Genomic DNA, 18,041 nt, shown 5'->3' on the forward strand with positions numbered 1-18,041 from the left:
AAGTAAATTTAAAATATACTATGTTACCCAACAGGGCAGATGAAATGAAAACTTTTTCGGGTACGTAATTCAATATGCAAATCATACTGACAATTTAATTTACAAAAAATATAAATAAAATAAATACAGGTTATGTTTGTGAAGCTTAAATTTATTGTTTATTTTCGGAAGAAATTAGCCAGAATTTTATATTCTTGTAAACAACCAACAACTAAAGACAGTTAGTATTTAATAAAATGTAAAATCTTGCAAAACATCCTAAATATTTGCATTTAAATATGTAAGAATTTTAACCTCAAAATTAAATTAGTAATTTTAAAGAGCCGTAACGATGTGGCCCTGTGGTGTAACGGTTAGCACTGTGGACTTTGAATCCATCGATCCGAGTTCAAATCTCGGCAGGACCTTTAAAGTTATTTTTTAAAAGCAATTTTTAAATAACTGTTTTGTTCTTTCAAGTTTGGCGCTATAATCTCATGCAGAGCCAGCACTTTTTCAGCAGAATAATTATCGGGCAATTATAATCTATATAATATACCAAACTGCTAAAAGGCAACCCCAGACTGGGTCAAAGTAACTGATGTTACTCTAGGCTTAGGTCGCGCATTCGATTTTTTTAAAACAAATATTTTATTGATATTTTGATTCTATGAGATGCACTTAAACTACGTTAGGTTTTTATCACAAAAAAGTGTTATTGTCTGCCGTAGATTTATTTCAACACACTTAGAAATACACATAAGTTACTTAAAAGTAATTTTTATGGTTTCGCTGAGATTTGAACATGGACGGATGTAATCAAAGACTATAGTACTAACCGTAACACCACTGGACGTCATTGTTAAAGATATTAAAAGATATTAATTTCACTTTAATGTTAAAATTTCTAAATCTTTTGAAGTCCAATTTTTAAATCGCATTAATATATTGCATGAATATGACGCTCAATTACCCTAAAATAATAACAAATTTAAATTATTGTGGGAATTTTTAACAAAAATTGAAATTTAAGATATTTCACTTTGTAAAATACATTTACTTGTAACTAATACATTGTCTTTCTTTAAAGGCGTTATGGCTTAGTGGTAAAGCGCCTGTCTAGTAAACAGGAGATCCTGGGTTCGAACCCCAGTAACGCCTATTTTAACACCGCACAACTATGAGAGTTCTTATAATCGTATTTTTGTTTATTTTATTTATATTTTGACGAAATCAGTTATTAATCACTTTTTGTTAGATTATGTTTTTTTAACTGATCAACGTTAACGAAATTAAGGCACTTTCTAACGATATTCACTAAAAAAAGATTTTTACTATTATACGGCTCGTTGGTCTGTACTAGATTTGGTTGTATGATTATTTCTTTGTTATACGCGGACTCCCATGTTTAATTTCAAAACGATACATGTTCAGTTTTTGTTTTTTTAAATTTGGTTTTGCCAAACCAATATATTTAATTTAAAGTTTTTTAAATTTTAAACTGAAAAAGTAAAGTTGAGAGTGGTAACAAATGTGACTTTATGCCCAAGATTTCCATAAAGATAAGTAAATTTAAAATATACTATGTTACCCAACAGGGCAGATGAAATGAAAACTTTTTCGGGTACGTAATTCAATATGCAAATCATACTGACAATTTAATTTACAAAAAATATAAATAAAATAAATACAGGTTATGTTTGTGAAGCTTAAATTTATTGTTTATTTTTGGAAGAAATTAGCCAGAATTTTATATTCTTGTAAACAACCAACAACTAAAGACAGTTAGTATTTAATAAAATGTAAAATCTTGCAAAACATCCTAAATATTTGCATTTAAATATGTAAGAATTTTAACCTCAAAATTAAATTAGTAATTTTAAAGAGCCGTAACGATGTGGCCCTGTGGTGTAACGGTTAGCACTGTGGACTTTGAATCCATCGATCCGAGTTCAAATCTCGGCAGGACCTTTAAAGTTATTTTTTAAAAGCAATTTTTAAATAACTGTTTTGTTCTTTCAAGTTTGGCGCTATAATCTCCTGCAGAGCCAGCACTTTTTCAGCAGAATAATTATCGGGCAATTATAATCTATATAATATACCAAACTGCTAAAAGGCAACACAAGACTGGGTTGAAGTAACTGATGTTACTCTAGGTTTAGGTCGCGCATTCGATTTTTTTAAAACAAATATTTTATTGATATTTTGATTCTATGAGATGCACTTAAACTACGTTAGGTTTTTATCACAAAAAAGTGTATTGTCTGCCGTAGATTTACTTCAACACACTTAAAAATACACATAAGTTACTTAAAAATAATTTTTATGGTTTCGCTGAGATTTGAACATGGACGGATGTAATCAAAGACTATAGTACTAACCGTAACACCACTGGACGTCATTGTTAAAGATATTAAAAGTTATTAATTTCACTTTAATGTTAAAATTTCTAAATCTTTTGAAGTCAACTTTTTAAATCGCATTAATATATTGCATGAATATGACGCTCAATTACCCTAAAATAATAACAAATTTAAATTATTGTGGGAATTTTTAACAAAAATTGAAATTTAAGATATTTCACTTTGTAAAATACATTTACTTGTAACTAATACATTGTCTTTCTTTAAAGGCGTTATGGCTTAGTGGTAAAGCGCCTGTCTAGTAAACAGGAGATCCTGGGTTCGATCCCCAGTAACGCCTATTTTAACACCGCACAACTATGAGAGTTCTTATAATCGTTTTTTTGTTTATTTTATTTATATTTTGACGAAATCAGTTATTAATCACTTTTTGTTAGATTATGTTTTTTTAACTGATCAACGTTAACGAAATTAAGGCACTTTCTAACGATATTCACTAAAAAAAGATCTTTACTATTATACGGCTCGTTGGTCTGTACTAGATTTGGTTGTATGATTATTTCTTTGTTATACGCGGACTCCCATGTTTAATTTCAAAACGATACATGTTCAGTTTTTGTTTTTTTAAATTTGGTTTTGCCAAACCAATATATTTAATTTAAAGTTTTTTAAATTTTAAACTGAAAAAGTAAAGTTGAGAGTGGTAACAAATGTGACTTTATGCCCAAGATTTCCATAAAGATAAGTAAATTTAAAATATACTATGTTACCCAACAGGGCAGATGAAATGAAAACTTTTTCGGGTACGTAATTCAATATGCAAATCATACTGACAATTTAATTTACAAAAAATATAAATAAAATAAATACAGGTTATGTTTGTGAAGCTTAAATTTATTGTTTATTTTCGGAAGAAATTAGCCAGAATTTTATATTCTTGTAAACAACCAACAACTAAAGACAGTTAGTATTTAATAAAATGTAAAATCTTGCAAAACATCCTAAATATTTGCATTTAAATATGTAAGAATTTTAACCTCAAAATTAAATTAGTAATTTTAAAGAGCCGTAACGATGTGGCCCTGTGGTGTAACGGTTAGCACTGTGGACTTTGAATCCATCGATCCGAGTTCAAATCTCGGCAGGACCTTTAAAGTTATTTTTTAAAAGCAATTTTTAAATAACTGTTTTGTTCTTTCAAGTTTGGCGCTATAATCTCCTGCAGAGCCAGCACTTTTTCAGCAGAATAATTATCGGGCAATTATAATCTATATAATATACCAAACTGCTAAAAGGCAACCCCAGACTGGGTCAAAGTAACTGATGTTACTCTAGGTTTAGGTCGCGCATTCGATTTTTTTAAAACAAATATTTTATTGATATTTTGATTCTATGAGATGCACTTAAACTACGTTAGGTTTTTGTCACAAAAAAGTGTTATTGTCTGCCGTAGATTTATTTCAACACACTTAAAAATACACATAAGTTACTTAAAAATAATTTTTATGGTTTCGCTGAGATTTGAACATGGACGGATGTAATCAAAGACTATAGTACTAACCGTAACACCACTGGACGTCATTGTTAAAGATATTAAAAGTTATTAATTTCACTTTAATGTTAAAATTTCTAAATCTTTTAAAGGCAATTTTTTAAATCGCATTAATATATTGCATGAATATGACGCTCAATTACCCTAAAATAAAAACAAATTTAAATTATTGTGGGAATTTTTAACAAAAATTGAAATTTAAGATATTTCACTTTGTAAAATACATTTACTTGTAACTAATACATTGTCTTTCTTTAAAGGCGTTATGGCTTAGTGGTAAAGCGCCTGTCTAGTAAACAGGAGATCCTGGGTTCGAACCCCAGTAACGCCTATTTTAACACCGCACAACTATGAGAGTTCTTATAATCGTATTTTTGTTTATTTTATTTATATTTTGACGAAATCAGTTATTAATCACTTTTTGTTAGATTATGTTTTTTTAACTGATCAACGTTAACGAAATTAAGGCACTTTCTAACGATATTCACTAAAAAAAGATCTTTACTATTATACGGCTCGTTGGTCTGTACTAGATTTGGTTGTATGATTATTTCTTTGTTATACGCGGACTCCCATGTTTAATTTCAAAACGATACATGTTCAGTTTTTGTTTTTTTAAATTTGGTTTTGCCAAACCAATATATTTAATTTAAAGTTTTTTAAATTTTAAACTGAAAAAGTAAAGTTGAGAGTGGTAACAAATGTGACTTTATGCCCAAGATTTCCATAAAGATAAGTAAATTTAAAATATACTATGTTACCCAACAGGGCAGATGAAATGAAAACTTTTTCGGGTACGTAATTCAATATGCAAATCATACTGACAATTTAATTTACAAAAAATATAAATAAAATAAATACAGGTTATGTTTGTGAAGCTTAAATTTATTGTTTATTTCCGGAAGAAATTAGCCAGAATTTTATATTCTTGTAAACAACCAACAACTAAAGACAGTTAGTATTTAATAAAATGTAAAATCTTGCAAAACATCCTAAATATTTGCATTTAAATATGTAAGAATTTTAACCTCAAAATTAAATTAGTAATTTTAAAGAGCCGTAACGATGTGGCCCTGTGGTGTAGCGGTTAGCACTGTGGACTTTGAATCCATCGATCCGAGTTCAAATCTCGGCAGGACCTTTAAAGTTATTTTTTAAAAGCAATTTTTAAATAACTGTTTTGTTCTTTCAAGTTTGGCGCTATAATCTCCTGCAGAGCCAGCACTTTTTCAGCAGAATAATTATCGGGCAATTATAATCTATATAATATACCAAACTGCTAAAAGGCAACCCCAGACTGGGTCAAAGTAACTGATGTTACTCTAGGTTTAGGTCGCGCATTCGATTTTTTTAAAACAAATATTTTATTGATATTTTGATTCTATGAGATGCACTTAAACTACGTTAGGTTTTTATCACAAAAAAGTGTATTGTCTGCCGTAGATTTACTTCAACACACTTAAAAATACACATAAGTTACTTAAAAATAATTTTTATGGTTTCGCTGAGATTTGAACATGGACGGATGTAATCAAAGACTATAGTACTAACCGTAACACCACTGGACGTCATTGTTAAAGATATTAAAAGATATTAATTTCACTTTAATGTTAAAATTTCTAAATCTTTTGAAGTCCAATTTTTAAATCGCATTAATATATTGCATGAATATGATGCTCAATTACCCTAAAATAATAACAAATTTAAATTATTGTGGGAATTTTTAACAAAAATTGAAATTTAAGATATTTCACTTTGTAAAATACATTTACTTGTAACTAATACATTGTCTTTCTTTAAAGGCGTTATGGCTTAGTGGTAAAGCGCCTGTCTAGTAAACAGGAGATCCTGGGTTCGATCCCCAGTAACGCCTATTTTAACACCGCACAACTATGAGAGTTCTTATAATCGTATTTTTGTTTATTTTATTTATATTTTGACGAAATCAGTTATTAATCACTTTTTGTTAGATTATGTTTTTTTAACTGATCAACGTTAACGAAATTAAGGCACTTTCTAACGATATTCACTAAAAAAAGATCTTTACTATTATACGGCTCGTTGGTCTGTACTAGATTTGGTTGTATGATTATTTCTTTGTTATACGCGGACTCCCATGTTTAATTTCAAAACGATACATGTTCAGTTTTTGTTTTTTTAAATTTGGTTTTGCCAAACCAATATATTTAATTTAAAGTTTTTTAAATTTTAAACTGAAAAAGTAAAGTTGAGAGTGGTAACAAATGTGACTTTATGCCCAAGATTTCCATAAAGATAAGTAAATTTAAAATATACTATGTTACCCAACAGGGCAGATGAAATGAAAACTTTTTCGGGTACGTAATTCAATATGCAAATCATACTGACAATTTAATTTACAAAAAATATAATTAAAATAAATACAGGTTATGTTTGTGAAGCTTAAATTTATTGTTTATTTTCGGAAGAAATTAGCCAGAATTTTATATTCTTGTAAACAACCAACAACTAAAGACAGTTAGTATTTAATAAAATGTAAAATCTTGCAAAACATCCTAAATATTTGCATTTAAATATGTAAGAATTTTAACCTCAAAATTAAATTAGTAATTTTAAAGAGCCGTAATGATGTGGCCCTGTGGTGTAACGGTTAGCACTGTGGACTTTGAATCCATCGATCCGAGTTCAAATCTCGGCAGGACCTTTAAAGTTATTTTTTAAAAGCAATTTTTAAATAACTGTTTTGTTCTTTCAAGTTTGGCGCTATAATCTCCTGCAGAGCCAGCACTTTTTCAGCAGAATAATTATCGGGCAATTATAATCTATATAATATACCAAACTGCTAAAAGGCAACCCCAGACTGGGTCAAAGTAACTGATGTTACTCTAGGTTTAGGTCGCGCATTCGATTTTTTTAAAACAAATATTTTATTGATATTTTGATTCTATGAGATGCACTTAAACTACGTTAGGTTTTTGTCACAAAAAAGTGTTATTGTCTGCCGTAGATTTATTTCAACACACTTAAAAATACACATAAGTTACTTAAAAGTAATTTTTATGGTTTCGCTGAGATTTGAACATGGACGGATGTAATCAAAGACTATAGTACTAACCGTAACACCACTGGACGTCATTGTTAAAGATATTAAAAGATATTAATTTCACTTTAATGTTAAAATTTCTAAATCTTTTGAAGTCCAATTTTTAAATCGCATTAATATATTGCATGAATATGACGCTCAATTACCCTAAAATAATAACAAATTTAAATTATTGTGGGAATTTTTAACAAAAATTGAAATTTAAGATATTTCACATTGTAAAATACATTTACTTGTAACTAATACATTGTCTTTCTTTAAAGGCGTTATGGCTTAGTGGTAAAGCGCCTGTCTAGTAAACAGGAGATCCTGGGTTCGAACCCCAGTAACGCCTATTTTAACACCGCACAACTATGAGAGTCCTTATAATCGTATTTTTGTTTATTTTATTTATATTTTGACGAAATCAGTTATTAATCACTTTTTGTTAGATTATGTTTTTTTAACTGATCAACGTTAACGAAATTAAGGCACTTTCTAACGATATTCACTAAAAAAAGATCTTTACTATTATACGGCTCGTTGGTCTGTACTAGATTTGGTTGTATGATTATTTCTTTGTTATACGCGGACTCCCATGTTTAATTTCAAAACGATACATGTTCAGTTTTTGTTTTTTTAAATTTGGTTTTGCCAAACCAATATATTTAATTTAAAGTTTTTTAAATTTTAAACTGAAAAAGTAAAGTTGAGAGTGGTAACAAATGTGACTTTATGCCCAAGATTTCCATAAAGATAAGTAAATTTAAAATATACTATGTTACCCAACAGGGCAGATGAAATGAAAACTTTTTCGGGTACGTAATTCAATATGCAAATCATACTGACAATTTAATTTACAAAAAATATAAATAAAATAAATACAGGTTATGTTTGTGAAGCTTAAATTTATTGTTTATTTTCGGAAGAAATTAGCCAGAATTTTATATTCTTGTAAACAACCAACAACTAAAGACAGTTAGTATTTAATAAAATGTAAAATCTTGCAAAACATCCTAAATATTTGCATTTAAATATGTAAGAATTTTAACCTCAAAATTAAATTAGTAATTTTAAAGAGCCGTAACGATGTGGCCCTGTGGTGTAACGGTTTACACTGTGGACTTTGAATCCATCGATCCGAGTTTAAATCTCGGCAGGACCTTTAAAGTTATTTTTTCATTTTTTAAAAGCAATTTTTAAATAACTGTTTTGTTCTTTCAAGTTTGGCGCTATAATCTCCTGCAGAGCCAGCACTTTTTCAGCAGAATAATTATCGGGCAATTATAATCTATATAATATGCCAAACTGCTAAAAGGCAACCCCAGACTGGGTCAAAGTAACTGATGTTACTCTAGGTTTAGGTCGCGCATTCGATTTTTTTAAAACAAATATTTTATTGATATTTTGATTCTATGAGATGCACTTAAACTACGTTAGGTTTTTGTCACAAAAAAGTGTTATTGTCTGCCGTAGATTTATTTCAACACACTTAAAAATACACATAAGTTACTTAAAAATAATTTTTATGGTTTCGCTGAGATTTGAACATGGACGGATGTAATCAAAGACTATAGTACTAACCGTAACACCACTGGACGTCATTGTTAAAGATATTAAAAGTTATTAATTTCACTTTAATGTTAAAATTTCTAAATCTTTTAAAGGCAATTTTTTAAATCGCATTAATATATTGCATGAATATGACGCTCAATTACCCTAAAATAAAAACAAATTTAAATTATTGTGGGAATTTTTAACAAAAATTGAAATTTAAGATATTTCACTTTGTAAAATACATTTACTTGTAACTAATACATTGTCTTTCTTTAAAGGCGTTACGGCTTAGTGGTAAAGCGCCTGTCTAGTAAACAGGAGATCCTTGGTTCGAACCCCAGTAACGCCTATTTTAACACCGCACAACTATGAGAGTTCTTATAATCGTATTTTTGTTTATTTTATTTATATTTTGACGAAATCAGTTATTAATCACTTTTTGTTAGATTATGTTTTTTTAACTGATCAACGTTAACGAAATTAAGGCACTTTCTAACGATATTCACTAAAAAAAGATCTTTACTATTATACGGCTCGTTGGTCTGTACTAGATTTGGTTGTATGATTATTTCTTTGTTATACGCGGACTCCCATGTTTAATTTCAAAACGATACATGTTCAGTTTTTGTTTTTTTAAATTTGGTTTTGCCAAACCAATATATTTAATTTAAAGTTTTTTTAAATCATTTTGTGGACCTAGTAGCTACATTATAAATCTAACTGTTGTTATTACTAACAATCATACTGAAGTTTTTTTAAATTTTAAACTGAAAAAGTAAAGTTGAGAGTGGTAACAAATGTGACTTTATGGCCAAGATTTCCATAAAGATAAGTAAATTTAAAATATACTATTTTACGCAACAGGGCAGATGAAACGGGTACGTAATTCAATATGCAAATCATACTGACAATTTAATTTACAAAAAATATAAATAAAATAAATACAGGTTATGATCTGTGAAGGCAAGATTTTTTTAATATTTTACACTATTTGTCGAAAAGAATGTCGTAGTTATCTTGTGGTTAAAATTTAAAATTTTATTCGGCAATTTGACGAATAAAAAGGGAAGCTATTTTGGCTAAGATCACATTATTTAATGCAGAATTTTATTCAAAAGTAATGCATGACAATTCGAGCATAATAATTGTCCAGGATCTGAACCCGGGGCGGGGCCTCTTTCATCCAAGGAATCATACCCCTAGAGCAATAAGCCAAGTAAATTGTTGCTCTTGGTTAGCCGACTTGTAAGCGGTTCCAGTCTTTTTCAGGGCAGACCCAGTTTTCAGCTGTATTAATTAACTTTTATTTTATAATTCTTTTTAATAAAATTAAAAAACGTGTGTTTTTAAGTATATTTTAAATTTTGTAGTACAATTTTTAGCTTGTTTCGGTTAAAATTACAAATTTCGTTTACATTGCCTTGGGTTATTTGACTTAAACATTAAAAACCAGAAATATGTTTTTGATTTGTCGACACTAAAATGTCGTTACTATTATCCAATACTAAATTTGCAAATTAATATAAAATTTTGGTCATTCACGCGAATTAAAATGGGGCCTCGCGCACCAAAGTAAAAATCATAATTCAATGCCAAGCACCTGTCTAGTATACGGGAAATCTTGGGTTCAATTAAATAACAAATATGTATAATTTACATTTCAGATTATTTTTAGCTTTAGAAATTTAAAAACAATGTAGAAAAAACTATAATATTTAATTAAAGAACGTTTTTTTACCACTTTTTTGACATACATTTTAAAAAATTTACAGTTTTTTAGCATCTATAAATTCTATGTTCAGTTTATTTTTACTTAATAATTCTGAAAGTAAATTTTCAGTGGTTTTGGTTATTTAAATAAAAAAAGATTATAAACCCAATAAAATTTTATCACATAAACTATGTAATTTTTAAAAAGGAGAATAAATCAATTCAAAAATAACAAAGTTTTGTGTGGTAATCAAATCCGGAACCTTTCGTACCCGAGGTAAGTTTAATATACTTACCCTTAATATAGACCAACAAGTTTTTGTCGGTCGAGATTTTTAAGGTCCGTTGAATCGACACTTATAAATCTAAATCGTAAAGGCCTTGGTTTTTTCTATGATATTTTTTATTTAATTTATTAAAAATGGTTTTATTTGAACGTGTTAGAGCTCGACGAAAAACCAAAGCATGTGGTATTGGTGCGTTTCGAACCTTAAATCTATTAATCAAAACCTGTCACATAAACCTCTTTTATGAAAGGTTTTGATTAAGAATATAAGACTTTACAAGGAAATCTTCAGAAATTCCCTCGGACAACGGTTTTTCACGTCGCGGGGTATTGGGAATAGTTTTCAACTAGCAATAATCGCACTTCTGATAAACCTCATCAGTTACGATATCGCCTCTGCGCAAAGCTTTCAAAAAATGGCAAGATAACCTTTCCTATTCAAATAAAATGCTTCCATTTGTGGTGCGCAAAAATTTTTAATCAAGGAATACACATTAAAATTTTAATTAACGAATTTGTTTTACCATTAAACATAATCATTACGCATAGAAAACTAATTTCATTTTTGCTTAATAAAAGCACCAAAATAATATATTGTATAACAACTATTTATCCGATACCTCACGTCGCCAAGTAAAATTTTATCTTGTTGTTTCTTATAAGCTTTTATCAGAATGTTGAAAATTTTTTTTTTAAATTTAACCACAACATAATCAAGACAACTACCACTTTTTTGACATACATTTTAAAAAATTCACAGTCTTTTAGCATCTATAAATTCTATGTTCAGTTTATTTTTATTTTATAATTTTGAAAGATAATTTTCAGTGGTTTTGGTTATTTAAATAAAAAAGATTATAAACCCAATAAAATTTTATCACAAAAACTATGTAATTTTTGAAAATGAGAAAAAATTAATTCAAAAACAACAAAGTTTTGTGTGGTAATCAAATCCGGAACCTTTCGTACCCGAGGTAAGTTTAATATACTAACCCTTATTTTAGACCAACAAGTTTTTGTTGGTCGAGATTTTTTAGGTCCGTTGAATCGACACTTATAAATCTAAATCGTAAAAGCCTTGGTTTTTTCTATTTTATTTTTTATTTAATTTATTAAAAAATGGTTTTATTTGAACGTGTTAGAGCTCGCCGCGATTACTCGGCGAAAAATCAAAGCATGTGGTATTGGTGCGTTTCGAACCTTAAATCTATTAATCAAAACCTGTCACATAAACCTCTTATATGAAAGGTTTTGATTAAGAATAAAATACTTTACAAGGAAATCTTCAGAAATTGCCTTGGCCAACGGTTTTTCACGTCGTCAGGGCGGGGTATTGGGAATAGTTTTCAACTATCAATAATTGCACTTCGGATAAACCTCATCAGTTACGATATCGCCTCTGCGCAAAGCTAACAAAAAATGGCAAGATAACCTTTCCTATTCAAATAAAATGCTTCCATTTGTGGTGCGCAAAAATTTTTAATCAAGGAATACACATTAAAATTTTAATTAACAAATTTGTTTGACCATTAAACATAATTATTAAGCATAGAAAACTGATTTCATTTTTGTTTAATAAAAGCACCAAAATAATAAATTGTATAACAACTATTTATCCGATACCTCACGTCGTCAAGTAAAATTTTATCTTGCTGTTTCTTTTAAGTTTTTATCAAAATGCTGGAAAATTTTTTTTTAAATTTAACCACAACATAATCAAGATAAGCACAACTTTTTTGACATACATTTAAAAAAATTCACAGTTTTCCAGTATCAATAAATTTATTATTCAATTTGTTTTTACTTAATAATTTTAAAAGTTAATTATCAGTGGTTTTGGTTATTTAAATAAAAAAAGATTATAAACCCAATAAAATTTTATCACATAAACTATGTAATTTTTAAAAATGGGAATAAATCAATTCAAAATAACAAAGGTTTGTGTGGTAATCCAATCCGGAACCTTTCGTACCCGAGGTAAGTTTAATATACTTACCCTTATTATAGACCAACAAGTTTTTGTCGGTCGAGATTTCGTAGGTTTGTTAAATCGACATTTATAAATCTAAATCGTAAAGGCCTTGGTTTTTTCTATGATATTTTTTATTTAATTTATTAAAAATGGTTTTATTTGAACGTGTTAGAGCTCGACGAAAAACCAAAGCATGTGGTATTGGTGCGTTTCGAACCTTAAATCTATTAATCAAAACCTGTCACATAAACCTCTTATATGAAAGGTTTTGATTAAGAATATAAGACTTTACAAGGAAATCTTCAGAAATTGCCTCGGACAACGGTTTTTCACGTCGCGGGGTATTGAGAATAGTTTTCAACTAGCAATAATCGCACTTCTGATAAACCTCATCAGTTACGATATCGCCTCTGCGCAAAGCTATCACAAAATGGCAAGATAACTTTTCCTATTCAAATAAAATGCTTCCATTTGTGGTGCGCAAAAATTTTTAATCAAGGAATACACATTAAAATTTTAATTAACGAATTTGTTTTACCATTAAACATAACCATTACGCATAGAAAACTAATTTCATATTTGCTTAATAAAAGCACCAAAATAATATATTGTATAACAACTATTTATCCGATACCTCACGTCGCCAAGTAAAATTTTATCTTGCTGTTTCTTATAAGCTTTTATCAGAATGTTGGAAATTTTTTTTTTAAATTTAACCACAACATAATCAAGACAACTACTACTTTTTTGACATACATTTTAAAAAATTCACAGTCTTTTAGCATCTATAAATTCTATGTTCAGTTTATTTTTACTTTATAATTTTGAAAGATAATTTTCAGTGGTTTTGGTTATTTAAATAAAAAAGATTATAAACCCAATAAAATTTTATCACAAAAACTATGTAATTTTTGAAAATGAGAAAAAATTAAATCAAAAACAACAAAGTTTTGTGTGGTAATCAAATCCGGAACCTTTCGTACCCGAGGTAAGTTTAATATACTAACCCTTATTTTAGACCAACAAGTTTTTGTTGGTCGAGATTTTTTAGGTCCGTTGAATCGACACTTATAAATCTAAATCGTAAAAGCCTTGGTTTTTTCTATTTTATTTTTTATTTAATTTATTAAAAAATGGTTTTATTTGAACGTGTTAGAGCTCGCCGCGATTACTCGGCGAAAAATCAAAGCATGTGGTATTGGTGCGTTTCGAACCTTAAATCTATTAATCAAAACCTGTCACATAAACCTCTTATATGAAAGGTTTTGATTAAGAATAAAATACTTTACAAGGAAATCTTCAGAAATTGCCTTGGCCAACGGTTTTTCACGTCGTCAGGGCGGGGTATTGGGAATAGTTTTCAACTATCAATAATTGCACTTCGGATAAACCTCATCAGTTACGATATCGCCTCTGCGCAAAGCTAACAAAAAATGGCAAGATAACCTTTCCTATTCAAATAAAATGCTTCCATTTGTGGTGCGCAAAAATTTTTAATCAAGGAATACACATTAAAATTTTAATTAACAAATTTGTTTGACCATTAAACATAATTATTAAGCATAGAAAACTGATTTCATTTTTGTTTAATAAAAGCACCAAAATAATAAATTGTATAACAACTATTTATCCGATACCTCACGTCGTCAAGTAAAATTTTATCTTGCTGTTTCTTTTAAGTTTTTATCAAAATGCTGGAAAATTTTTTTTTAAATTTAACCACAACATAATCAAGATAAGCACAACTTTTTTGACATACATTTAAAAAAATTCACAGTTTTCCAGTATCAATAAATTTATTATTCAATTTGTTTTTACTTAATAATTTTAAAAGTTAATTATCAGTGGTTTTGGTTATTTAAATAAAAAAAGATTATAAACCCAATAAAATTTTATCACATAAACTATGTAATTTTTAAAAATGGGAATAAATCAATTCAAAATAACAAAGGTTTGTGTGGTAATCCAATCCGGAACCTTTCGTACCCGAGGTAAGTTTAATATACTTACCCTTATTATAGACCAACAAGTTTTTGTCGGTCGAGATTTCGTAGGTTTGTTAAATCGACATTTATAAATCTAAATCGTAAAGGCCTTGGTTTTTTCTATGATATTTTTTATTTAATTTATTAAAAATGGTTTTATTTGAACGTGTTAGAGCTCGACGAAAAACCAAAGCATGTGGTATTGGTGCGTTTCGAACCTTAAATCTATTAATCAAAACCTGTCACATAAACCTCTTATATGAAAGGTTTTGATTAAGAATATAAGACTTTACAAGGAAATCTTCAGAAATTTCCTCGGACAACGGTTTTTCACGTCGCGGGGTATTGAGAATAGTTTTCAACTAGCAATAATCGCACTTCTGATAAACCTCATCAGTTACGATATCGCCTCTGCGCAAAGCTATCACAAAATGGCAAGATAACTTTTCCTATTCAAATAAAATGCTTCCATTTGTGGTGCGCAAAAATTTTTAATCAAGGAATACACATTAAAATTTTAATTAACGAATTTGTTTTACCATTAAACATAACCATTACGCATAGAAAACTAATTTCATTTTTGCTTAATAAAAGCACCAAAATAATATATTGTATAACAACTATTTATCCGATACCTCACGTCGCCAAGTAAAATTTTATCTTGCTGTTTCTTATAAGCTTTTATCAGAATGTTGGAAATTTTTTTTTTAAATTTAACCACAACATAATCAAGACAACTACCACTTTTTTGACATACATTTTAAAAAATTCACAGTCTTTTAGCATCTATAAATTCTATGTTCAGTTTATTTTTATTTTATAATTTTGAAAGATAATTTTCAGTGGTTTTGGTTATTTAAATAAAAAAGATTATAAACCCAATAAAATTTTATCACAAAAACTATGTAATTTTTGAAAATGAGAAAAAATCAATTCAAAAACAACAAAGTTTTGTGTGGTAATCAAATCCGGAACCTTTCGTACCCGAGGTAAGTTTAATATACTAACCCTTAATATAGACCAACAAGTTTTTGTTGGTCGAGATTTTTTAGGTCCGTTGAATCGACACTTATAAATCTAAATCGTAAAAGCCTTGGTTTTTTCTATTTTATTTTTTATTTAATTTATTAAAAAATGGTTTTATTTGAACGTGTTAGAGCTCGCCGCGATTACTCGACGAAAAATCAAAGCATGTGGTATTGGTGCGTTTCGAACCTTAAATCTATTAATCAAAACCTGTCACATAAACCTCTTATATGAAAGGTTTTGATTAAGAATAAAATACTTTACAAGGAAATGTTCAGAAATTGCCTCGGCCAACGGTTTTTCACGTCGTCAGGGCGGGGTATTGGGAATAGTTTTCAACTATCAATAATTGCACTTCGGATAAACCTCATCAGTTACGATATCGCTTCTGCGCAAAGCTATCAAAAAATGGCAAGATAACCTTTCCTATTCAAATAAAATGCTTCCATTTGTGGTGCCCAAAAATTTTTAATCAAGGAATACACAATAAAGTTTTTATTAACAAATTTGTTTGACCATTAAACATAATTATTAAGCATAGAAAACTAATTTCATTATTGTTTAATAAAAGCACCAAAATAATAAATTGTACAACAACTATTTATCCGATACCTAACGTCGTCAAGTAAAATTTTATCTTGCTGTTTCTTATAAGTTTTTATCAAAATGCTGGAAATTTTTTTTTTAAATTTAACCACAACATAATCAAGATAAGCACAACTTTTTTGACATACATTTAAAAAAATTCACAGTTTTCCAGTATCAATAAATTTATTATTCAATTTGTTTTTACTTAATAATTTTGAAAGTTAATTTTCAGTGGTTTTGGTTATTTAAATAAAAAAAGATTATAAACCCAATAAAATTTTATCACATAAACTATGTAATTTTTAAAAATGGGAATAATTCAATTCAAAAATAACAAAGGTTTGTGTGGTAATCCAATCCGGAACCTTTCGTACCCGAGGTAAGTGTAATATACTTACCCTTATTATAGACCAACAAGTTTTTGTCGGTCGAGATTTTTTAGGTCCGTTGAATCGACACTTATAAATCTAAATCGTAAAAGCCTTGGTTTTTTCTATGATATTTTTTATTTAATTTATTAAAAAATGATTTTATTTGAACGTGTTAGAGAGCCCACCGCTATTACTCGACAAAAAACCAAAACATGTGGTATTGGTGCGTTTCGAACCTTAAATCTATTAATCAAAACCTGTTACATAAACCTCTTATATAAATAGTTTTGATTAAAGAATAAAAGAATTTACAAGGAAATCTTCAGAAATTGCCTCGGCTAACGGTTTTTCACGTCGTCAGGGCGGGGTATTTGGAATAGTTTTCAACTAGCAATAATCGCACCTCGGACAAACCTCATCAGTTACGTTATCGCCTGCGCGCAAAGCTATCAAAAAATGGCAAGATAACCTTTCCTATTCAAATAAAATGCTTCCATTTGTGGTGCACAAAAATTTTTAATCAAGGAATACACATTAAAATTTTAATTAACAAATTTGTTTGACCATTAAACATAATTATTAAGCATAGAAAACTGATTTCATTTTTGTTTAATAAAAGCACCAAAATAATAAATTGTATAACAACTATTTATCCGATACCTCACGTCGTCAAGTAAAATTTTATCTTGCTGTTTCTAATAAGTTTTTATCAAAATGCTGGAAATTTTTTTTTTAAATTTAACCACAACATAATCAAGATAAGCACAACTTTTTTGTCATACATATTACAAAATTCACAGTTTTCCAGCATCAATAAATTCATTATTTAATTTGTTTTTACTTAATAATTTTGAAAGTTAATTTTCAGTGGTTTTAGTTAATTAAATAAAACTACATTATGAACATAATACATTTTTATCACATAAACTATGTAATTTTTAATAATGGGAATAAATCGATTTAAAAATAACAAAGTTTTGTGTGGTAATTAATTTCGGAACCTTTCAGACCCGAGGTAAGTTTAATATACTAACCCTTATTATAGACCAACAAATTTTTGTCGGTCGAGATTTTGTAGGTCCGTTGAATCGACACTTATAAATCTAAATCGTAAAAGCCTTGGTTTTTTCTATGATATTTTTTTATTTAATTTATTAAAAAATGGTTTTATTTAAACGTGTTAGAGCTCGCTGCGATTACTCGACGAAAAACCAAAGCATGTGGTATTGGTGCGTTTCGAACCTTAAATCTATTAATCAAAACCTGTTACATAAACCTCTTATATAAAAGGTTTTGATTAAAGATTAAAAGACTTTACAAGGAAATCTTCAGAAATTGCCTCGGCTAACGGTTTTTCACGTCGTCAGGGCGGGGTATTGGGAATAGTTTTCAACTAGCAATAATCGCACCTCGGACAAACCTCATCAGTTACGTTATCGCCTGCGCGCAAAGCTTTCAAAAAATGGTAAGATAACCTTTCCTATTCAAATAAAATGCTTCCATTTGTGGTGCACAAAAATTTTTAATCAAGGAATACACATTAAAATTTTAATTAACAAATTTGTTTGACCATTAAACATAATTATTAAGC

The 18,041-nt window shown here is 28.7% G+C and overlaps 19 non-coding genes across 19 annotated transcripts; 11 read left to right on the top strand and 8 right to left on the bottom strand.

Moving 5' to 3' along the window:
• Positions 1-335: 335 nt before the first annotated feature.
• On the top strand, positions 336-407 carry Trnaq-uug (transfer RNA glutamine (anticodon UUG)). Its single transcript has one exon. It is a non-coding gene; the product is annotated as a tRNA-Gln (tRNA).
• A 661-nt stretch (positions 408-1,068) lies between these two features.
• Trnat-agu (transfer RNA threonine (anticodon AGU)) lies at positions 1,069-1,140 on the top strand. Its single transcript has one exon. It is a non-coding gene; the product is annotated as a tRNA-Thr (tRNA).
• Positions 1,141-1,878: 738 nt separating this feature from the next.
• Positions 1,879-1,950, top strand: Trnaq-uug (transfer RNA glutamine (anticodon UUG)). Its single transcript has one exon. It is a non-coding gene; the product is annotated as a tRNA-Gln (tRNA).
• A 660-nt stretch (positions 1,951-2,610) lies between these two features.
• Trnat-agu (transfer RNA threonine (anticodon AGU)) lies at positions 2,611-2,682 on the top strand. Its single transcript has one exon. It is a non-coding gene; the product is annotated as a tRNA-Thr (tRNA).
• A 738-nt stretch (positions 2,683-3,420) lies between these two features.
• On the top strand, positions 3,421-3,492 carry Trnaq-uug (transfer RNA glutamine (anticodon UUG)). Its single transcript has one exon. It is a non-coding gene; the product is annotated as a tRNA-Gln (tRNA).
• A 661-nt stretch (positions 3,493-4,153) lies between these two features.
• Trnat-agu (transfer RNA threonine (anticodon AGU)) lies at positions 4,154-4,225 on the top strand. The gene has a single exon. It is a non-coding gene; the product is annotated as a tRNA-Thr (tRNA).
• Positions 4,226-4,963: 738 nt separating this feature from the next.
• On the top strand, positions 4,964-5,035 carry Trnaq-uug (transfer RNA glutamine (anticodon UUG)). Its single transcript has one exon. It is a non-coding gene; the product is annotated as a tRNA-Gln (tRNA).
• Positions 5,036-5,695: 660 nt separating this feature from the next.
• Positions 5,696-5,767, top strand: Trnat-agu (transfer RNA threonine (anticodon AGU)). Its single transcript has one exon. It is a non-coding gene; the product is annotated as a tRNA-Thr (tRNA).
• A 738-nt stretch (positions 5,768-6,505) lies between these two features.
• Trnaq-uug (transfer RNA glutamine (anticodon UUG)) lies at positions 6,506-6,577 on the top strand. Its single transcript has one exon. It is a non-coding gene; the product is annotated as a tRNA-Gln (tRNA).
• A 661-nt stretch (positions 6,578-7,238) lies between these two features.
• On the top strand, positions 7,239-7,310 carry Trnat-agu (transfer RNA threonine (anticodon AGU)). The gene has a single exon. It is a non-coding gene; the product is annotated as a tRNA-Thr (tRNA).
• Positions 7,311-8,789: 1,479 nt separating this feature from the next.
• Trnat-agu (transfer RNA threonine (anticodon AGU)) lies at positions 8,790-8,861 on the top strand. The gene has a single exon. It is a non-coding gene; the product is annotated as a tRNA-Thr (tRNA).
• A 1,920-nt stretch (positions 8,862-10,781) lies between these two features.
• Positions 10,782-10,916, bottom strand: LOC145761943 (U4 spliceosomal RNA). Its single transcript, XR_014287595.1, has one exon. It is a non-coding gene; the product is annotated as a U4 spliceosomal RNA (small nuclear RNA).
• Positions 10,917-11,778: 862 nt separating this feature from the next.
• LOC145761908 (U4 spliceosomal RNA) lies at positions 11,779-11,919 on the bottom strand. Its single transcript, XR_014287562.1, has one exon. It is a non-coding gene; the product is annotated as a U4 spliceosomal RNA (small nuclear RNA).
• Positions 11,920-12,767: 848 nt separating this feature from the next.
• Positions 12,768-12,902, bottom strand: LOC145761944 (U4 spliceosomal RNA). Its single transcript, XR_014287596.1, has one exon. It is a non-coding gene; the product is annotated as a U4 spliceosomal RNA (small nuclear RNA).
• An 862-nt stretch (positions 12,903-13,764) lies between these two features.
• LOC145761909 (U4 spliceosomal RNA) lies at positions 13,765-13,905 on the bottom strand. Its single transcript, XR_014287563.1, has one exon. It is a non-coding gene; the product is annotated as a U4 spliceosomal RNA (small nuclear RNA).
• Positions 13,906-14,753: 848 nt separating this feature from the next.
• Positions 14,754-14,888, bottom strand: LOC145761946 (U4 spliceosomal RNA). The gene has a single exon (XR_014287598.1). It is a non-coding gene; the product is annotated as a U4 spliceosomal RNA (small nuclear RNA).
• An 862-nt stretch (positions 14,889-15,750) lies between these two features.
• LOC145761916 (U4 spliceosomal RNA) lies at positions 15,751-15,891 on the bottom strand. Its single transcript, XR_014287570.1, has one exon. It is a non-coding gene; the product is annotated as a U4 spliceosomal RNA (small nuclear RNA).
• Positions 15,892-16,757: 866 nt separating this feature from the next.
• Positions 16,758-16,898, bottom strand: LOC145761934 (U4 spliceosomal RNA). The gene has a single exon (XR_014287587.1). It is a non-coding gene; the product is annotated as a U4 spliceosomal RNA (small nuclear RNA).
• Positions 16,899-17,763: 865 nt separating this feature from the next.
• On the bottom strand, positions 17,764-17,904 carry LOC145761917 (U4 spliceosomal RNA). Its single transcript, XR_014287571.1, has one exon. It is a non-coding gene; the product is annotated as a U4 spliceosomal RNA (small nuclear RNA).
• Positions 17,905-18,041: the final 137 nt, after the last annotated feature.

The sequence above is a fragment of the Corella eumyota genome, chromosome 7 (assembly GCF_963082875.1).
Source record: "Corella eumyota chromosome 7, kaCorEumy4.1, whole genome shotgun sequence".
Classification (NCBI taxonomy): domain Eukaryota; kingdom Metazoa; phylum Chordata; class Ascidiacea; order Phlebobranchia; family Corellidae; genus Corella; species Corella eumyota.